This window comes from Leopardus geoffroyi, chromosome D4 (genome assembly GCF_018350155.1).
Source record: "Leopardus geoffroyi isolate Oge1 chromosome D4, O.geoffroyi_Oge1_pat1.0, whole genome shotgun sequence".
In the NCBI taxonomy this organism is placed as follows: domain Eukaryota; kingdom Metazoa; phylum Chordata; class Mammalia; order Carnivora; family Felidae; genus Leopardus; species Leopardus geoffroyi.
The window spans coordinates 23,291,199-23,311,919 of NC_059342.1; the positions used below are offsets into that span (position 1 = coordinate 23,291,199).

General features: G+C 40.7%; 1 long non-coding RNA gene across 1 annotated transcript; it reads right to left on the reverse strand.

Moving 5' to 3' along the window:
* Positions 1-1,083: 1,083 nt before the first annotated feature.
* On the reverse strand, positions 1,084-6,742 carry LOC123593101. The gene is made up of 3 exons (XR_006710121.1): positions 6,629-6,742; positions 1,847-1,976; positions 1,084-1,245 (listed from the first exon to the last, which is right to left on the reverse strand). It is a non-coding gene; the product is annotated as an uncharacterized LOC123593101 (long non-coding RNA).
* Positions 6,743-20,721: the final 13,979 nt, after the last annotated feature.

Here is a 20,721-nt window from a genome sequence, read left to right on the forward strand (position 1 = left end):
GCATGTCCACTTGGAGGACAATACAGTACGGAGCAGCAGCAGGAGTCCTGGCCCTCTAAGCTGGTCTTAGGTGAGTGCCAGCCTAAGAATTTTCCACAAAGAAAAAGTGCAGAGAAAGTGAGACCTCAGGGTTTCAACGCAGGAAAATGTAGAAGGGAGGATTCAGGGGGAGGGACATCCGTAGCCAGAAAGAAGAGCCACCGTGTTGAGGACAGAAAATTAGAGAGTGCTCCCTCACCTCTGTCACAGAACGAACAGTTTCTTCCTGAGAGTTACTTCAGAAAAAAGATGAAGCAATGTATCAAGTGGATCAAGGCCATGAAAAAAATCACAAAGCAGGAAAGTTGCTAGCACCGAGACTCAGTTGAAAGTGTGACTGACTGCTCTTGTGAGTGCTGGGCCTCCTGAAGCTCATGAGCTCATGACTGCCACTGGGAAGATCCTAGGCGTGAAGGTGGCAGGTAGGTGTGAATCTGAGGCCTCAGAGTTAAGCCAGCAGAAGGAAGAACTCCAGGCCCAGGCAGGGCCTGACAAGAGGCATCCCTCCAACTATCAGGCTTTCTCTGACACACCACACGGCAAACGGGCCAGGATCGAGCTCTGTAGCCAAGAAGCCATCTCTGCGAACAGAAGTGTCTTACAAGTGTCAGGCAGAACAGACACAGGACCGGAATTCCCCAGAAAGTTGGGGCCTTCAAGAAGCAGCTATTAACTCCAAGCCAACTCGCTTCTTCTCTGTCCTCCAGGGAGCCCGTACATCACCTAGGCCCCACCTGTGTGCATCAAGTAGGCCAGGTCCTTGCAGCCCCCCTCACCGCTGATGAAAGTACTGTGTTCGGAGATTTGATGCTTCTATTCAAGCAGAAAATGCTTCTCCAGCACTTTGAGGGAGAAGAAATTTCCCTAAAGAAATCGTTTAGTCCTTGTTGAGAAAGCCTTACAGTTTTCACGATAACATATCCTCTGCTCAGAGCAACCTTTCTTCAGCACAACCAAGAATATTAATCCTCCTCAATAAACGTTTGTTCTAATAGAGAGTGGGGGTTTTTCTGTGTAGTGCACTGGGATTGTGGGGTGGTGGTGTATAGGAGGGGGGACTTGTGCTTTGGGAAAGGAAGAAGTGAGTTCAGCTCTTACCGATTTCCTCTTTGGGCTTCTACATCCATACTGGTCCCTTGTAAGAAGCCTGACAGTGGCCTTCTCAGTTTTATCCCGGGGCCCTTTATTTGACCCTGCTCAGGTGTCCTGTATTTAAAACGTAGAATTTTTTTCATAAGAAGTACAAAAGGCTTACTCTGAAAATGTTCAGGCCTTCACCAAGTGAGAAAACCCCTTAAAGTCCACACCTTGGCTCCACCTGTTTGTTCATCTGCTCCCAAACTATCCTGACATATATACAGCTGTAGGGTGCGATGAGGTACTATGGCAAGTAGGCGTCACCTCCCAGAGACTACTCAGGGCTTATGAGAGCACAGGGATACCATTTTGGCCTGAGAGAACACAAGATCATCTTTGAGCATGAAGACAGCACCTCCAGGATGTTGTCAGGGAAGCTGTGCTCCTATATGGTGCCTGCTTTCCCAGACATGCTACATTTTACACCAAAGTGACAGTAATTTAGAGGTGCATTAGTTATGAATTGCTGTGTAATGGATATCCCAAAATTTAGTGGCTTAAAAACACATATTTGTCATCTGACCATTTTTGTGGGTCAGAATCTCAGGCTAGGCCTATCTGGATTTTCTGCTTCAGGGTCTCTCAGAAGGCTGTCATTAAGGTGTCAGCTGAGGCTAGGTTCTCATGTGAAGGCGTGCCTGGGGAAGGACCCACTTCTGTATTCACTTACAATTGTTGGCAGGATGCATGCCTCAAAGCCTGTTGGCTTGAGGTCCTCAATACCCTGTTGGCCCTGGGTGGGAGTTCGCTGGTTCCTGGTCACGTGGGTTTCTCTGACACAGCAACTTCCTTCATCAAAACTAGGAGAGAGTTTGCAAACAAGACAGAAGTTATAATCTTTTACAAACTAATAATGGAAGTGGCATCCCATTACCTTTCCTTTGTTCTGTTGGAGACAAATCACTAAGGTCAACCAGTGCTCAAGGGGAGGGGTAATTACACACAATTGTAAACTTCAGGAGGTGGGGATCATTGCAATCTTAGGAGTCTTCCTAAGGCAAGGGTTCCTTCTTGGACACCCTACTCAGTTCTCTGAAGCAAAAGGGGCCAAAGGTGCCAACTGGATCCTTCTCCTCATCCATATCCATGTCCTCAAGGTCAAAGCTGTTTAATGGCTACATGGAATGGCAGCTGGTAACAAAACATCCAACAGATTGGAGCATCCAAAGAAGGAAGAACAGGTGATACAGAGGTAAAGTTGGTGTGGGGTCATCCTGAAAGGTAAAGTAAAATGAACACTTGCAAGCACCTGACTCCCCAGCATTCAGACTTAAGAGGGGAAGAAAGCTTAGGTGCATTATGGCTCATCCTATCTCTACCACTTTCTCCACTTTGCCCTAGCTCCCAGGCCTTAGGGCTAAAGAAGTAACCTTCAGCTTCTGTAGATATAGACAAACTGAGAGAGGAAGCAAACCCTACAGGCTGCAAGATTCAATTCCTGTTATTAATATATTTAGTATAGCACATCTCTGAGTTCAAATTCGATTCTTCAACCTAGCACATCAGAGAGAATGAGTTGCCCAATTGATGGGAAAGCTAGCACTGGGATCTTAGAACATCTTGGGATGTAACTCCCATCTTGGGATATCTTCCATGTACCTATGGCTTGAGGACTTCTAACCAAAGGAGATGTGGTGGTTTAAAGGGGTTGAGTCAATGGCCTGGGGTCACATGACAAGTCACACCTAGTGTCCATTGCCTCCATTCTGAGAAAATATTGAATGAGTTAACGAGACAGAATTTGCATATTCAGAACATCCAGGACGTCATCTGTCTAAATGATATGGTAGTACCATCCATGAATGATCTTATACTTTTGTTCGGCTTCTAGGATTACTGTCCCTTCTTCACATTCTTGTTCCTATAGGAAAGCAGTACTGTCATAAAAAGCAAGAAATTGTATTTGCTGAAAAATGACTGGACAGATGATCAATTTTTCCAGAAAAAGATGTGCTTTGTGCCTACTCTCAAGTATCGCTGTGTTACGAGAAGCCGGGGGGGTCTCATTTACATGATATAGTGTTGCGCCTCGAGAATTTTCACTGACTTATAATGCAGTGGGAATGGGCTACCTGAATCTTTACAACCTTAAATCTAACTCCAAACCTAATGTCAGGGTTGCCAAAATGCATGAATTGATTGGTACGTTGATACGGATTGGGCACGGGGACCCCAGATCCCAGCTTCAGGTACTGGGAACTTTTCTGCTGTCAGGTGCCGCCTAAGGCAATCAAGTTCATAGAGGCAGCCTTCAGAGGGATTAACATTGAGAACTGTGTCCCAATCAGCAGTCGCAGTGAAGGAGCTCAGGCCTCGAGAAGGGGCTCTTCTCTTGAGGCTTTTCCCCTAGGACTCCATTGGCCCTGGATCAGAGACTAAATCAGGGTATTTTCCTGTGTCCCAAGGGCACATACGGTCTTCATTAGGCAGGCGAAGTGGCAGGTTCAGAGACTTGTGGAGGCTGCCTCCTTCTCTCCCAGGTGACTCAAGGTCTGTTCCTTCCTTCATAGGTGGGGTTGGGGAGCAGGGAAGAACCGATTATTACAGAAGTGTATCAGTGGGGGCGCCCGGGCTGTTGAGTTGCTTGAGCATCTGACTTCAGCTCAGGTCATGATCTCATGGTTCGGGAGTTTGAGCCCCACGTCGGGCTCTGTGTGGACAGCTCAGAGCCTGGAGCCTGCTTAGGATTCTGTGTCTCCTTTTCTCTCTGCCCTTCCCCGCTTGGGCTCAGTCTCTCTCTGTCTCACAAATAAATGAACATGAAATAATAATTAAGTGAAGCAGTGCTTCCCCCTGGGGTGGAGGCTGGGCTGGCAATGACAAGAGTGGGTCATTTTCCTCTGTAGGGATTCTTTCCAAGTTTGGGTAACCTTCATTTGAGGGAGGATAATTTACCAGACTATTGAATGCTTCCTCTCTATTCCCTGTCAGAGGTGACTCCAAAAGGAATAAAAAGTTAACATCCCCTGTAGTCTTACAGGAAGCTCTGGGCTTCTCCTCTCAGGGGTCACAAATGGTCTTCATGTTTTCTGACCCCAAAGAGAAGTTGCGAGGCACGTATCGCACAGTCCTCTCAAGACTCTCATAAGTGAGATGACAATCTGGCCAAGTGTCCTCAGGAGAGAGGAGAGACAGGATGACAGAAGTGCTAGGCTGAAAAGAGAGTTGCTGAAGGTACCAGTGGTCCAGCGACTTGATCATAATGATGTAAAGATGTGTTCCTTACGTAGATGGTTCTGTGAGGAAGTTCTATAGGAGACAAGACAATTCTTTCAAAGGATGAAATGATGTTTGCTGAGATGATGAATCATCAAGCCCCATTATTTGGGAGCTGCCACAAAACACCACATTGCCAGCGCTCGGAATAGAGGCTATACAACCAGTGGCCTTGAATGGGCCAAATGAGCTTGGACAATGACCATCCCAGTAGCAACCATGGTGGGCTTAATCACAGAGGCTCTTTGGTATATACTTACTTGCCTGATAGCGAATATTTGCTTGATAGCAAAATCCTCCCCCATCAACCCCACTGACAGTCATGACTAATATAGGATGACTTCCTTTGACACGGGGGCTTTGAACAAGATTTAATTTAATTCCGAAAAATTAGGCAATGCTTATTGCACTTCAATTTTGCAAAACATGCTTTTATGTGTATTTTCCCATTTAATATTTACGATCCTTCAAAGTGGGTTTCTTAATCCCCTCTTGTAGAAGGGCAATCTGGAGGACAGAGAAGGTAATATATACTTAGTGTGCTAGCATGGGAAGAGGGAGCTAGGATGGAGAGTGCCCTTGCACTGTGAGGAATTATTTGGCTGTCAATGACAGCAAAAACAATGGGACTGACTTAAGAAAGAGAATCTGTTGACTCGGGTACCTGAGAAAATCTAGCAGTAAGGCTGGCGTCAGGCAGGAGGGTTCAAGTTGGGGCTCAGTTGATGCCATCAAGGTTCAGTTTGTATCCGTTTCTTGGCACTAGATTCTGGACTGACTTTCTGTCTGTCATTTTGTACCTTTACGTGTACTTCTCAAGCACTAAGTAGAGCTGAAAATGGGTTGTCTCTCTCATAGTCCCTGCAAAAGTCCCATTGTGCCTTACTGTCTCCAGCTGGGTCACATGCCATCCCTGACCAGTCACTGCTGCCAAAAAGCATAAAACCATCTTTTGAGTTTTACATCCATCTTAAAAGAAGACTGTCTGGGAAAGACAACTCCATCTTTACATGGACTGAGACTGAGAATGAGAATGGGGTTAATTCCCTGGGGGTCAACAGAGGGACTATTTCCAGAAGGTGAGTGAATGCTGGGTGTCAAAAGAAAACCAGATCGGCTACATCCCTCTCTCTCACTGCCCCAGTTCTGCCTGCTTGTCCAGAGTTATGCCACTGACTAATGCTTGGGAGTTGCAGGAAATGCTGATTCTGCACAGACCCTGGGACAGGCCAGAAGTGGGATGGGGCCCAGGACAGGAACTTGAGGTGGCAGCAATCAGTCAGAGGCCCCAACATCCATGTGGACAGACCATCCCATAATCTGTCCTCTCACTGTCTACCCCTTCTCATCCTAGAGCCCTTTACCTGCATTCCAGTCTAGTTGTGGCCGTAGCCCAGAACTTATCACCGGGAACACTTCTGCCACCTGAAAAAGCAGTCTGACATTCCACCCGGTTTTATTCTTTCAGTTTATGCCCTCAGTATGCCAATTCTTCAACCTATTCAGCAGGAACTACAAGCCACTTTATGTGTCTCCCCGGGCATCTGACAGCGTTTTTCTTCATTTCTTCCCTCTCCAAGGAAAACTTCGTGGTCCACCACTGAATCCCAAACCTAAAGAGCTCCACTCTCAACAGCCTTCCCCACTTGCCTTTCATCTGTCACCCTTGCCAAAGTCAGTTCTGTCCTTTTTAGACCCGTCTTCCGATAAGGGGCTGACCCCTCTTGGATAAAATCGCACAAGAAAGTAACTGATGCCACCATAAATGTTCCATACCAATGGGCAGCGCCAACACTGCCTGAAGACAACCCTTCATTCCCTCGGTGTTTACTGTGTACTGGGCTTCCTTCTAAGCATTGGGGGCACACGGGGAAGGAAACAAAGCTCCCTGTCTTCGGGGAGCTTCTAGGAGGGTTCCTCAGTCAATTCTCTTGCCTAAGCGCTCAAAACGGTTTCACTGGCCTACAATTTCTCCACAATCCCCACTCGTCCAGCATGTGTGCTGGATCACCACAGGGAAATGAGAAGTCACTGGATCTTTTCATCGCTAGCAGGTATCAAAGAGTAACAAAACCAAAACGTGAATCCCCATCCCTTCTTTCCTCTTTCCTTCCTATTATACTGTGAAGGGTTCCCCGGGGATCTGTCCCCGCTTCCCAATTTACAACACTTTTCCCACTGTGCTGGAATATTTGGCTTAGTCATCTGCTTTTCCAGAGGACCGAACCATGCGTACCTCACCACAGTCTGGCTGGCAGACGCAACGGAGCTGGAAACCCTCGGGCGGGAAGTAGGAGCAAAGGGAGGCTTTTCGCAGGGGAGGTCGGTCTGGCCTTGGGCCACGTGCACAGGCCAGTCACACCCCGGGGCGGCTCCGCCCCCAAAGCGAGCTGCACCCAGAGCCGGTCCACGTCCTGTTAAGGACACGCCCAGAGGCGTGGCGACGTCCAAGAAGAGCCAGGCAGCGGAGCGAGTAAGGCCCAGGGAGTCACACGCGGGGGCGGCTCCGTGCCCAAAGGGAGCGGCACCAAGGGCGGGGCCACGTCCTGTTGGGGACAGGCACAGAGGCGTGGCGACGTTCAGGGCTAGCCATATCAGGGGCGAAGGGTCCCCGGAGCCACCCCCAGGGGCGTCCCCGAGAGGTTGTGGTGTTTGCCCTGGCGATGGCGGCCATGTTGGGCAGTCTAACGGTTAGCCCTCTCACCTCAGACTTCTGGAATCTGTGTCCATCACTTCTGGAAGGCGAGAGTTTTATTTGCCTCAAAGATAGATTTTGACGAAGGTTTCTGGATGGTGGAAGGACCTTGTCTCCTGCGCTGACAGAGGGATCCTTCCCAAAGTCTGCCATTTCCATCCTGGCGGTTGCTCCTTCAGGCCGCGCGACCCCTGACTCCCTCCCACAGGAGGCTGCTGCCTGGGAAAACGTGCTGACGCCCGGGGGTGGGGCTGCGCCTGGGCCGCGGGGCCCCTGTTGCCGAGGTCACTGGATGGCGCTTGCGCGGGTGAACCTAGTGTGGAATATAGCGGCGATGTTGGCTGATGTCAAGACGTCACTTTACACCAGCTGCCTGGTCTTGGCCAAGAAGCCTTTCTCAGACGTCATCTCTAGGTGCAGAGATAAAATATCTCATAGGGGTGGTCCTGAGGCCTGGAATGATCAAATGAAGTTTTGAGTAGTGTTAAGGGCCGATGTTACTGCACGGGTTGGGGGTGCAGATGGTGACCACGTGGGCCTTGCAGCCCCTAGACGCCAGTGCCTTGGAAATGCCTGCACCAGTCAGGAGAGTGAGGCTTCAAGATGCAAGTTCATACACTAAATTAGGAATCCTCATTTCTGATTCCCTGCGAAACCGGTAACTGGTAGGATGCTCACAGTCTGCTAGTTGTTTTCAAAGGAGCCACAAGAGCTTTAATTGCTCTTTGGATCTAGCTGTGAGTCTAGTAGGAATGGTTCGGGGAGGGGCGGGGGGGGGGGGTGGATCCCAGGTATAAGCCAATTGAGGCCTTCTGGACGGAGAGGAAGAGGCAGAACCATTTGTCCCACCTTTCAGGATCTCGGATAGCAGGAGGTGAGTCTCTCCAGCAGGCGGATTACAAGTTTTTTATTAAGCAGAAACTCTCACCTAATTGCCTTAAATTGCAGGTATTGATATATTTATGCCCCATCTGTGTCCGGTTCTGTGTTAAGCGTCACCATGTTTATCGTAGTAGGAGGTGGAAGAGAATCGTATTTGTGACTATTTCCACTACTAGAAAGTTCAGTATTGGTGTATTTGAAAGATGTGGAAAATTAGAGGAGAATCCTCATAGAGTCCCACCTTCAAGACAATTACCATTAGCTTTTTCATGCATCTTCTTAGAGGATGCATGCTATGCCTACTTTCAACATTTCTTAGGTAATGTGAACTTAAAGGAAAAACAGTATCATAGACATTTTTGTGCTATTATATGCTTTCATAACATTTTTATGATAATTTAATATGTAGTAGAGTAGTATATTCACTTTTTGTTGACATTTGGGTGGAGTCTGAATTTTTAATATTTTGTTTAGTACGTTTGGTCATAATTGTACTTGATTATAAACCGTCCTGTTCCAAACAGAACAAAGCTTTTCCTAAATGTCTGATTAACCCAGGATTCTGTTCCCAGGAACAAATGCTTTTCTCTTTCTCCATGCTCCTAGATGAATTATCCACTCAGGTGTTTATGTGTTTAAGCGCTGGATTCTCCTCTGAGATTCTTTTTCTTTTTTAATATGAAATTTATTGTCAAATTGGTTTCCATACAACACCCAGTGCTCATCCCAACAGGTGCCCTTCTCAATACCTCTGAGTTTCAAGGCAAGGAAACCATCTGCTTGCTAATGCGTCCTCAGTGTAAGATCTTCCAAACTTAACCTGTAGTCTTCTTTTATCGCTAACCTTCCCTTCCCCAGTCTCAGTAGCACCTGAACACCCAATCAAGAAACCCAATCAAGAAACACAAGAGCCATTTTACATTTCTCCCTCTTCTTTTTTCCTGTAGCTAGTCAGCTAGTACATGGAGGTACTGAAAAATATGTTGTGCAGAGAAATCCTAGAGCTCTCACAATATACTGTATTTCCCACAAATAGAAGGTAAGACCCTTCAGGTCCTGAGCTATGTTTTATAATTAAATTTTTAATTATATTAGTAATGTATGTTTACATCCCCTGAGTCAAAATTAAACCATTCTTATTAAATACCGCATTCCAAAACAAAATCCAGCATCTCATTCCATATCAATTAATTAATTAATTAATTTCCTTGGTATTTATATCAATATAGATGATCGGTTTCCTACTTGATTTAATGCAGTATGCTACTGTCAATATTTTGATGCCCAAATTGTCACATTTGGCTCATTACTTTAGCCTGACATCTGTGTTATTTTGATATCCCAATCACTTTCTATTTTCTGACACAAAGAGGTCTTTTAGACTCATTGTATGCTTTCCCCTGCATGATCCTGGGTTCAGCCATTTTTCCAGGTAGCCCTGTTTTCTTATTGGAGAATGGTACTGGGAAGCCGAGGTAATTATGGTAGAAGTATTCATTATTATTAGGATGTTGCTGCTTGCAGGTTCTTTCAGTAAATAGGGCTAGGAAATATGTATATGTAAAATCACACACGCACACACACACACTCACACATTTAAATATTAGTTTATTTCTCTCTATATCTATATATGTTGAGATTCACGTGTTCACACCAATACCTCCATTTCCTATGTACTACCAGAGGGTTCTTTCTAGTTTTCTACCTTTCCAAGTTTTTATCTTCTTTGTCTAACAATGAGAAATCTGGTTGCATTAATTTTTTAATATATGTACTTGTTCAATCCGTCATCCTGTATGGAAGCAATTTCTCATCACCACCACTGTCTGCTCCAAGTATGGTTATCCTCTTTTACTGCTTAAATATTAACGTGTGTGGCAGCTGTGTCATGTAGATACCAACACACACCAGGCAAGTCTTCTATGCGAAGCCCCTCTGCATACTGCTTGGGTTCTGACTCAGCTCTGGGACACTGCTGACACCTCTCTAACTGCCCTCTTCTAGCCCTTTTGGTATGGATGCCGATTTTGCTTGGTTCACCTATTGGCTCTAAGAGGGGGGAATACTAAGAGCAATACTGTATCTTGCCCCCACCCACCTTTCTTGAGACATAATTGATATGCAAAAAAGTGCATGTATTTAAAAGTGTACACCTTGGTGAGTTTTGAAACTGTCTTTATTTTTTAATGTTTATTTAATTTTTTTTGAGAGAGAGAGAGAGAGAGAGCGAGCAAGGGGAGGGGAAGGGAGCCAGGGAGATAGAGAATCTGAAGTAGGCGCCAAGCTTTGAGCTGTTAGCACAGAGCCTTTATGCAGGGCTCAAATTCACGAACTGCGAGATCATGACCTGAACCCAAGTGGGATGCTTAACCAACTGAGCCACCCAAGAGCCCTACAACTTGATGAGTTTTGATAGTGAAATCATAATCAAGCTAACAAACATAGTCATATCTTCCCATTCATTTTGAGCTTTTAAAATTAAAGTTTTTATTTTGAGACAAAAGCAGATTCACATGCAGTTTTAAGAAATAGAGCTTGCTTCAGATTCTGTCTCCCTCTCGCTCTGCCCCTTCCCTCCTTATGCTCTTTCTCTCTCTCTCAAAAATAAATAAACGCTAACAAAAATTAAAATAAAAAAGATATAGAGCTTATGTATACTTTTTCCAGCTATCTCAATCATAATATCTTACAAGACTATAGCATAATATGACAACTGAGATATTGACATTGATACAGTCAAGGTACAGAATACTCCTATCACTGCAGGTATTCTGCCTGTTGTCATTGTATAGCCATGCTTCCCTCCTGCCTCTACTCTCCTGCATGTGTTTTTCCATTTTTATAGTTAAGCAATTTCAGTAGTATTTTATATGTGGAATCATATTTTATGTAACTTGCTGGAATTTGCCGTTTTTACTCAGCTTAGTTCTCTGGAGATTCATCTAGGCTGTTGTGTGTTTCAGTTCACTTTTTTTTTTTTTTTTTAATTGCTGAATAGTATTCCATAGCTTGGATGTTCTACAGTCTTTTTAACCATTGGCTGAACAACAGGTGGGGTTTTCCAGTTGTGAATAAAAATACTGTGAACATTTGTGTACAGGTTTTTGTGTGAACATAAGTTTTCATTTTTCTGTGATAAATGTACCATAGGATGATCACCAAATTGCATGTTTAGTTTTTTAAGATACGGAAACTGTGGTTGTTTCTTTTATATTTTCCATCAACAGCATGATAGTCTAGTTTGTCATCATCCTTGCCAGCATTGGTGTTGTCAGTATTTAAAAAAAAATTTCTTTAGCCGTTCCAATAAGTGTGTAGCGATATATCATTGTGGTTAGAATTGTACTTCCTGAATGACAAATGATATTAAACATTTTTCTTTGACTTCTTTGCCATCTGTCTTTTGGTGAAAAATGCCTCTTCATGTCTTTCATCCATGTTATAATTGGATTATTTGCTTTTTTTTTTTAATTTTTACCAGTGAGTTGCCAGAGTTCTTTACATATTGTTGATACTAACCTTATGTTGGACATGTAGTTTGCAAGTAGTATTTCCTCCCAATCCATAGCTTGTCTTTTCATCCTATTACCAGTGTTTTGCAGAGCAATAGTTTTAACGTTTGATGAAGATCAGTTGGTAAACTTTTCCTTTTATGGGTCATTTTTTTGGTGTCACATCTAAGAACTCTGTGCCTTGCTTTAGATCTTGAAGAGTTTCTCTTATTTTTTTTAAAGGTTTTATGGTATTATGTTTTACATTCAAGTCTGTGATCCATTTTGAGTTAATTTTTTAAAAGGCTTCTTTATTTTGAGTGAGAGACTGGGAGCACCTGAGCCAGGGAGGGGCAGAGAGAGAGAGAGAGAGAGAGAGAGAGAGAGAGAGAATCTCAAGCAGTCAGCTGTGCTGTCAGCGCAGAGCCAGAGGCAGAGCTCTATCTCACAAACAGGAAGATCATGACTGAGATGAAATTAAGAGTTGGATGCTTAACCAACTGAGTCACCCAGGAACCCTGAATTAATTTTTACGCGAGGTATGAGACCTAGGCTGAAGTTTATTTGTTTGGCATCTGGATGTCCACTTGCTCCAGCATTATTTATTGAAAAGCTAGCTTTACTTCGTTGAATTGTTTTTGTACTTTGTCAAAAATTCATTGAACATATTTGTATGGTTCTATTTCTTGGTTCTCTGTTCAGTTTCAGTGATGTATGTATCTGTCTGTGATAATTATACACATAGTCTTGATTATTGTAGCTGTAATAGGCTAAGTTTTAAAATTGGATAGACTGATTCTTTCTGCTTTATTCATCTTTTTCAAAATTGTGTTAGTTATTCCAGTTCCATTGCCTTTCATTATAAATTGTAGAAAATTGTGTCTATAAAAAAATCTGGGATTTTGATAGCAATTGTGTTGAATGTATATGTCAGGTGAGGGAGAATTCACATCTTTAGTATGTTGAATCTTCCAACCTATGAACATAGTATAGCTATTCATTTATGTTTTCTTGAATTTCTTTCATAAATATTGTGTAGCTCTCAACATCTAAGTTTTGAACATGTTTTGTACACATAAATATGTTTTCAGTGATTATAAATGATAGTGCATTTTAAGCTTTTGTGTCTGTGTTCTCATTGATAACATATACAAATAGAATAGATTTTGTATGTTTATTTTATATTCTTTTACCTTGCTGACCTCACATATAAATTCATAGAGATGTTTTTGTAGATTCCTTTAGATTTTTTATGTAGAGAATTATATCATCTACAAATAGAGGCAGTTTTATTTCCACCTTTCTGATCTCTGTGCCTTATTTGCACTGGCCAGAGCTTTGAACACTGCGTTTATTAATAAGAATGGTGAGAGCAGACAGACTTACCTTGTTTCCGATCTTAGGGTGGTAACATTCAGTTTTTCACCATAAAAGTCATGTTAACTGTAGGTTTTTTGTAGTTGCTCTTTGTCAAGTTGAAGAACTTCCCTCTTTTGCTATTTGCCTGAGAGTTTTTAATCATGAATGGGTGTTGAATTTCATCAAGTGTTTTCTGTATTAATAGATGTGATCCTGTGATTAGTCTTCTTTAGTCTGTTAAATAAGGTGGATTATTCTGATTGATTTTCTAATACTGAACCAGCTTTGAATTCCTGGAATAAATGCTACTTAGTTATGTGTATAATTCCCTTTATGTAGATGTTGAATTCTCTTTGCTAATATTTTGTGAGGGATATTTACATGTGTATTCATGAATGATATTGGTCTGTAGTTTCCTTATTTTTGTACTGACTTTTTCTCATTTCTGTATCGGGGTTGTATTTTGTAAAATGAATTAGAAAGTGTTCCCTCCTGCTCTGTTTTCTGGAAGTGATTTTGTGGAAGAAATTTTGTAGAATTGGTGGTATTTCTTCTTTAAACACTTGGTTGAATTTTCCAGTGCAACCATAGGACTCTGGAGATTTTCTTTTTTGGGAGTTTTTAAATTATAAATTTATTTCCTTTACAGTTACAGAGCTATTCAAATTATCTATTTCATATTCGTGTGTTCAGATAGTTTGTGTTTCTTAAGAAACATCCATACTGGTTTTTTTTTTTTTTTTGTCTGTTTGGTCACTTACTGAGAGAGGGCTATTGAAATATTTGACTGTAATTGTGGATTTGTCTGTTTCTCCACTAAATGCTATTTTTCCTTCTTGTATTTTGAAACTCTGTTATTAGGGATATCAATGTTTAGGATTCTTGGTTGATTGATTTGACCACTTTTTTTATTATAAAATGACCCTCATTCTCTCATGTAATATTCTTTTCTCTGTAATTTAGTTTGTCTGATATAATGTAAGTACGTCAGTTTTCTTTTTTCTTTCAATTACATTTAACATATCTTCATGTTTGCTGATTCTTTCTTCAGCCTGCAGAAATCTGATGTTAAATTCCTGTAGTGAATTTTCCATTTTTTTAAAATGTATTCCGGCTTCAATATTTATATTTAGTGCCTTTTTATAAGTTCTGTCTGTTTTTTGATATTCTCTTTTGATTGAAATGTCAATTTCCTGATTTCCTTTAGTTCTTTGTCCATGGTTTCCTTTAGCTCTTTGAGTATTTTTAAGATAGTTTTTGTCTAGCAAGTCTAATGACTATACTTCTTAGGATGAGTTTCTGATAAGTTCTTTTTTCTATTGTGAATGGAGCATAGTTTTTTATTTCTTTGCATTCCTCGTAGTTTATTGTTGAAAACTGGGCATTTTGAGTTTTAGGATGTTGTAACTCTGGAGATCATATTCCTACCCACCCCCAGGATTAGTTGTTGCTGACTGTAGGTTGTTGTTTGTTTAGTGACTTTTTGAAACTAGTTTAAAAAGAGTTTATTTAGGTATAATTCATGTACCACATAGTTAACCAATTTAAAGTCTATAATTCAATGATTTTTTAATATATTCATAGATATGTGCAGTCATTACACAGTCAATTTTGGTCGACACTATTTTGTTTTGTGTTTTTTAAATTTTTATTTAAATTCCAGTTAGTTAACATACAGTATGATATTTTTAGGTGTTCAGTATAGTGATTCAACACTCCATTTTGGTCTATACCATTTTTATAAAGACTATTTTTTGTTGTGTGTGGTTTTGAAGCCCCTGTTTCTTCAGCTTAGTGCTCAATTAGTTGCTTGTTAGAGACTTTCTTACATGATCGGAGAAAAGAAAAAGAAAAGAAAGAAAAGACTCCAGGTCTTTGCAGATTGGCTCTGTGCTGGAGCACTCACTTCTTGTTTTTGTTGAGCCTAAAGATTAGCTACAGGTGAAACCCTATTGTCTTCCCAGGTCTTTTCAGTACATATGTTCTGCTGTGTACAGGTGTGTGGATTTCTCTGGTGTATGGAAGAGCTTTTCAAAGCTTCCCGGAGTCCTGTCATCTAACATTTTGCATCACTTTCCTCATGGTTTATCTTTTTCTTTCTTTTTGAAAATTTAGACAGTTTGTTTCTTTATATTTAAAGTGGGTTTCTTATAGGTAGTTGTAGTTGGGTCTTGCTTTTTAATCCATTTTGACAGTTTGTATCTTTTAATAAATGTTTAAACTATGTGGTAGGTAGAATAATGACCCCTTATAGATGTTCATGTCCTCATCCTTGGAACCTGTGAATATGGTACCTTACATAGTATAAGGTAATTAAGTTTTCAGATGGAATTTAGGTTGTTTACCGGCTGTCCTTAAAATGGAGAGATCTTGGAATAACATGTGGACTAGTGTAATCATGTGAGCCCTTAATATCTGAGAACTTTTCCCAGCAGAAATCAGAGATTTGAAGACAGAAGGAGAGGCAGGAGAAATTCAAAATGTGAGAGAATCTTTGATCTTCTGTTGGTGGTTTTGAAGATGGAGGAAGGCAACAATGAGCTCAGACAGTTACTAGGAGTGATAACAGCCCTCAGCTGATAGAAAGGGAAAGACTTCATGTCTACAAATTGGAAGGGTCTTAATTCTGCCAACAACTTGAATGAGCAAGGAAATAGATTCATAGAGTCTCTATGAAGGAATACATCTAGTAGATATCTTGGCTGTAGCTAGATGAGGCCTGTACCAGAGTTTCATTGTTGAGAACTGTAAGATAATTAATTTGTGTTGTTTCAAGACAGTAAGTTTGTGGTAACTTGTTATGGTAGCAGTGGAAAACTAATACAGCCTGTTTACACTTAATGTGATTATTGATTTACTTGGGTTTAAATATACTTTCTTGGTATTCATTGGCTCTTTGTCCAGTGTCTCTTTGTCCCTTGTATTATTTGGAATTCTTTTGCACTTTTCACTCCTCATTTGGATTGAATGCTTTTTATATCATTTTCTTCCTATTTTGGGGCATATTAGCTCTGTGTTTTTTTAGTGGTTAGATTTAGTCTAGAAAAGTTCCTCAGTTGATACTTTCTTTATTTTTGTGAGTCTGAATTCTGTGGAAATACTCAGGCTAAGAACAGGGCGAGGAAAACAAATAATTTGTTAAGTGATGACCATATGGCTAACATTATACTAAATGATATCAAATACAAAAAAAAAAAAGTTACCATTTCTATGAACAGGTACCTATAGACAGGGCACATGTAGGAGGCAATTAATAAACAAGACATGTTTTGTATAGGTTTGGCATCATGCAAAAATTGTGGTTATGGACCCCTTGAAAATCTATTAAAAAAGTAATACATGGTCACACAAAATTTGTATGCAATTTGGGGGGTGCAACCAAAAACCCTAAAATAGAGAACAGGATGAAAATTTTAGGTCATCATTTCTTCATTATTTATTCAGAGAAGTCTTAGCTAAGGACATTTATTACTTTCCTGTTCTTTCATAGCACCATTTATCTCACCTTAGATGTTCATGGTTATAAAAAAAATTGTTTTTTAATGTTTATTTCTGAGACAGAGAGAGACAGAGCATGAGTGGGGGAGGGGCAGAGAGAGACGGAGACACAATCAGAAGCAGGCTCCAGGCTCTGAGCTGTCGGCACAGACCCTGACGCAGGGCTTGAACCCACAAACCGTGAGATTATGACCTGAGCTGAAGTCGGTCGCTCAACCGACTGAGCCACCCTGGCACCCCTAGATGTTCATGGTTATAAATCAGCATTTATTTGTGTGATTATTTGCTGAACATCTGTATCTTTAACTTGAATGTAAGCTCCATGGAGTCAGAAATATCCTTACTCATTGTTTCATTCTTCATGATGAGCACAGTCCCTGGGGCCTAATAATCACATAAATATCTACTGAATAAGTCAACAAATGAATGAGGATATGACATTAAATATAGAAGTTGGAGAATACACCTAGAGTTTTGTGTGCTAGAATTGTCAAAGCAGCACCAGTTCAAACCACATTTGTTGAACACTTATCATAGGTAGGGCCTTGGGCTATGCATGGGGTGGGGGTGATATCTAGAGCTTGTTTGTGAAAGGTAGGAAGTTTTGATACTCACAGAGGTCACTTGGGAAATAGCAGGCTTAAAGAGTTCTGTGGGTGAGTACAGTGGATGAGAAAACTAGCACCCCAGGTAGATAATGAATGGTTGCAGAAAACTTGGTGGGACCAAGTTCTGAACTGTTTTGACCAAGATTTCAGACAGGTTGGATTCTTCATAAGCAGACCTTGTGATGAGGTTTTGTGTGCAAGTGATTTCTTTCTTTTTCTTTTTTCTTTTTTCTTTTCAATGTTTATTTTTGGGAGAGACAGAGACAGAGAGACAGAGGGTGAGTGGGGGAGGGACAGAGAGAGGGAAACATAGAATCCAAAGCAGGCTCTAGGCTCCAAGCCAGATGAGGGGCTCAAATCAAGGGAACACAAGATCATGACATGAGTTGAAATCAGATGCTTAATGAACTGAGCCACCCAGGCACCCCGCAAGTGATTTCTTAAGGAAGTGCTCCCAGATGAAACGAGTTAAGGGAATGAAAGGAAGGAGAAGAAGCCAAGCAAAGGTATGTGTGTTTTTAGGTAAAGTCCCTGTCTCACTCTGGTCCTGCAAGGGAGTTCCAAAGTGTAAATTATACCCAGAATATGCCTGGATCCATAGACATTTATACTCCCACATTACGTAGGCATTGATTAAGGGCTACCCCAAGGGATATAAACCCCCAGACCCTTTCTTTTTCTCTGCAGGAGCAAGGAGGTAGTAGCTCTAGTACACAAGGGGAGTCATCAGAGAGTAGCATATGCTGATGGCAATTAGAAACAAATCACTCTGGGGTACCTGGGTGACTTGGGCAGTGAAGCATCCAGTTCTTGATTTTGGCTGAGGTCATGATATCACCAGTTCTTGAGTCTGAACCCTGCTTCTGGCTCCTCCCGCTGACAGTGCAGAGCCCGCTTGGGATTCTCTCCACCCCTCCGGCACATGCTCTCTCTCTCTCAAAATAAATAAATTAACGTAAAGAAAAAGAAACAAATGACACTGAAGCCATGGGATGGGCACAGCGAAAGGGCAAAGGAACAGGAAGGAATCTGAGCATATTACCTGCAGTGTCTGCTACAGGAGTTTTAGTTTGACTTAATAGGCGGTAGAGATTCGTTGCAGTGGTTCCCAGACGTGGATGTCCATTAGAAACAACTGAGAAACCTTTAAAGAAAATATAATGACTGGGCTCCATCTCAGATGAATTAAATCAGAAACTTTTTAGGTAGAACTTGGGCATCAATGCTATTAAAAGCTCCTCCTCTGAGATTGAAGGATTGACTGGAGTATAGGCTCATGGGCAAGGGTGTGGCGGGATATAAGTACTATGTTAGATAATTGGGCAGGGTTTTAAAGGCGAGATGGAAGGGAGAGAAAAAATCCTGGAGACTAGAGTATTGGCAAAAGTTGATGATGTGGACTGCAATGGTGGCAGGAAAAATGGAGACAGAGGAACAAATTTGAGACATGTCTTAAGGAAAAAAACCAGGAAATTTAGTAACTGATTGAATGTGAGGGCTTGAAGGGATAGAGGAGTCAAAGGTGGGTTGGATGGGAGTCTGGCTTTGAAGCAATGTTCATTGAAATATGGTGATGCTCAGACAGTATGGAAAATTGTATCAGTAAAGCCCTTTGACCTTTTCAGATAGAAAAGGGATGATGGTTATTATTAATGAGGAAGCTTGTGTTGGGGCCTAGATTATTCTTTGGTCACAACTTAGAAATTCCTCTCTTTCAGACTAAAAGTGATTGTTTAAATCGTTTGATCCGTAATATAATAAAACTAAAATATATCTTATGTGGCCTGGGAAATTTATTCCCATGGAACTTGGAGCTTGGGTATTTGAAAGATGTTCATAATCCTCTATCATGCTGTGTTAGTATCAGTATTCTGGTTGATGGGATTGCCATTCATTAGTTCTGTTATTATTATTATTATTATTATTATTATTGCTAAATGTATGTTATAGCCATCTATGTTATCTTCTTAGTCATAAATGATAAGCCTGGCGGAACATGTATTACTAGATATATCGGTAACATAATTTTATGTGTTTTTTTTTAATGTGGCAAGGTGTGTCTTATGTTTGTGGAATAATGGGAACAACTTTTCTCTTTTAACACAGTAATTATCCAAGCAATTGAAGTTTATGTATCTTGCCCTAATTGGGTACTATTTCTTTATATGTATGAGGCAAAAAAATAGTTTGACCAACTTTGCGTAAGGTAAGTAGAAAATTCCATAGGGTTGATATACTGATGGACAGTGAGATTCTATTTCTGAAAATGTTAACTTGGGGATGGTAAGCTGAAAAGGTATGATTGGTTTTTTGGTGGCTAAATGACTACCATGTGAAGATAGCTGCATGCAGAATGTAGGTAGGTAGAGTAATAGAATCATGAAGTGGAGAGAGAGAAAGATAGCCCTGATAATATTGTTTGAGCCCATTGATTTTCCTGTGTCAGACGTCGTATGTATTCTTGGCTTCCTGATTCAGTAATTCATTAAATTTCCTTTTTGCTGAAACTAGTTTGAACTGGCCTTCACTATTTCAGTCAAAGAGTTTGTCAACAGCTGTTGTTTGGAACCAGTGTTTCTCCTGGAGAATCACAATGCTCCACATGTATTCATGAAATTTTGATCAAGACTGTTTATTTTTGTGTAGCCCTGATAATCAGTCAGAACTTCATTTCACATATATTTCAAATTTGTATTTATTAAAGAAGAAGCCTTATGAAAACATTTCATTAATGAGGCCCAAGTTTATCTCTTTGAATTATATTCTTTATCTAACTATATTTTTTTTTGGTGCAAAAATAGAGAATAAGGGGGAAAACATAACGTCAAAAAGATTCTGGAAATATACTTCCTAAGTATTCTTTTTTTTTTGAGCAAAGGAAATAACTAAATAAAAATTCAATGTTTGGGTATATAGACATGAAATTAGAAGCAACATTTTTTTGGATTAGAATTATGTGATACATAAATTTCCATATACAGAAAGTTGCCCATTTACAAATTAGTAAATAGGATTTAATTCAAATAGAGATTCTAAAGACATATATATGTTAAATAATAACAATTCAAAATGCCATAAGAGAAAGTAATAAATAATTATTTTAGAGAATGGAGGAAGTATTCCATCTAGATATATTTCTTTACCACTTAGTATTTTATGAAGCATTCTAAAATATAGCAGTGAACAAGACAGATATACTCTTGCTCTCATGGAGATTATATTTTAGTTGTATACAGAGAAAACAAAAATTAGCCATAATCCTACTCTCTGAAAGAAAATGGTTGATATTTTAGTTTATTTTCAACATACGTGCTTAAATGGTGTGTGTATAGCACAATTGGAATTATGTTCTATACAGTCTTGGATTCTGCTTTTTTTCCCCTTAGTTTTCTATCTTTAATCTTACCTTAAGCTATTTAACATACTTTAAAAACATTATTTTATAATGACTACTATAAGTAAGTCATGTTTATTTACCTTTCTAGAAATCTTTTTTAAAATTCTAACACTGTGATGAGTAGTGTGGTTTGTATATATTTGTCTAGGCCCTGAGTATTTCATTATGATACCTTCTTAGAAATGAACTGAATGGTTAAAAAGACAGGAGTATTTTAGGAGTGCCTGGGTGGCTCAGGCAGTTAGGTGCCTGGCTCTTCATTTCGGCTCAGGTCATGATCTCGTAGTTTGTGGCTTTGAACCCTGCATGGCTTAGGGCTGACAGTGTGAAGCCTTCTTGGCATTCTCTCTGCCTCTTCCCATTTCTGCTATCTCTCACAAAAATAAATAAACAACAACA